Consider the following 1,597-nt stretch of genomic DNA (forward strand, 5'->3'; position numbering starts at 1 on the left):
AAGTTTGATAATAGGTAAAATTCACTCTAAAAATCAAAAAATGACAACACCCTATTGAAACTAGCGAACGAAAATTTACTATAACGTACGTGTGTAAGACGGAGACAACACATGCGGGTGCGACGTCCTCTTAATAATACTGTAGATTGAATTCATTTTTTCCAAAAAATTGAATTTGAAAATGTGATTTTGTGTATAAAATATTATAATAAATTATAATATTCTTAAAAAATTTCAAGAACCCACAAATTATATTTTAAAATTACAACAAAATTACTAAAATCGTTATTCATATTTCTTTGTTAAAAATTAAAATATCTAAAAGTGCTTTTATATTTTTTTTAAATTTTTCGGTTACATTACCTATGAAATATGTACTTAAAAAACCTTGTTTTAAATTATAATTTTGGAAATGTTCTTGATTTTGATGAATTTAATCAACATTTTAAAATTTTAAATTAAAATGATTATAAAAAAATCAAATTTATCTCGAATATTTTTGTTAGTATAACTACAACTTATGAGGGACCTTATACTACATTTTCGAGCTTTATGACCCAGCAAAATATTTTTCTTAAGTTTTTAGAATAATATATAAAAAAGATTGAAAATGTCTATATCAAAAAGTATAAAAACAATTCGAAAATGTTATCATATATATTTTATTATATAAAATGATAAAATAAACATTTGAATATTTGATGAAGACGGTTATTCGTTTTTGAATTGCAACTAAATTAGAAAATCGTTATTATTTTATGATATAATAATGAATATTCAAAATAAAAACCAATTTCATCTTCAAACGCTCATAAAAGATTAATATAAATTTCAGGTAAACTTCTTTTAGATTCTGAACGAAGTGATGAATGTATTGATTTTACAATGATGTGTGTTTTTTTTTTTTTTTTGTGTCTGACGACAACTTTTGGAGCAGTAAAAATGCTTCGATTTTCAAAAGTTGTACCTTTTCTGAAAGGAAAGTGAATCTAGTTGGTACTTTGGGGGGTCAAAAGTGAAAATTTCCCAATACTTTTCAAAAGCGGCAGGAAAAACCTTAAAAAAATAACGGAAAAACGCGAATTTTTACGCAAAACCAATTTTTGACAAAAACGAAAACTTAATTTTACTGTAAAAAAATAATTATTGTAAGCACTTGAAATTTGCAACAGATGTTTATATTAGCGTTGTCTATACAGGGTTAAATTTTCAAAGTGTTTCGACTTTTTTTGAGCTATTTATGGACAAATGAAATTTTCAATTTTTCTAAGTATTTTTTTTTAAAATAACGATAAAAAAGGCGGGTAAGTCGTGGATGTCGCTCTGCTGTACAGTAGGTTACAAGTGGGTTACTGTAATGGATGGAATTAAATTTGAATCCAATGATATTATATCATTGTATACGAAAAACGATTCTGAACGGAGATGATTTGTCAGTCTAGGATATATTATTTTTAAAGAAAAACTTATGGAGAACCTTGTACCAAATTTTAAAAACTTAGTTATAAAAGAAAAAATTTTTACGATTTTTCAACCACTAAATTACTTGCAAATTTTCGCAATTTTGACATATTTCGTATAAATTTGAACTTTAAAT

The sequence above is a fragment of the Acyrthosiphon pisum genome, chromosome A2, assembly GCF_005508785.2.
Source record: "Acyrthosiphon pisum isolate AL4f chromosome A2, pea_aphid_22Mar2018_4r6ur, whole genome shotgun sequence".
Classification (NCBI taxonomy): domain Eukaryota; kingdom Metazoa; phylum Arthropoda; class Insecta; order Hemiptera; family Aphididae; genus Acyrthosiphon; species Acyrthosiphon pisum.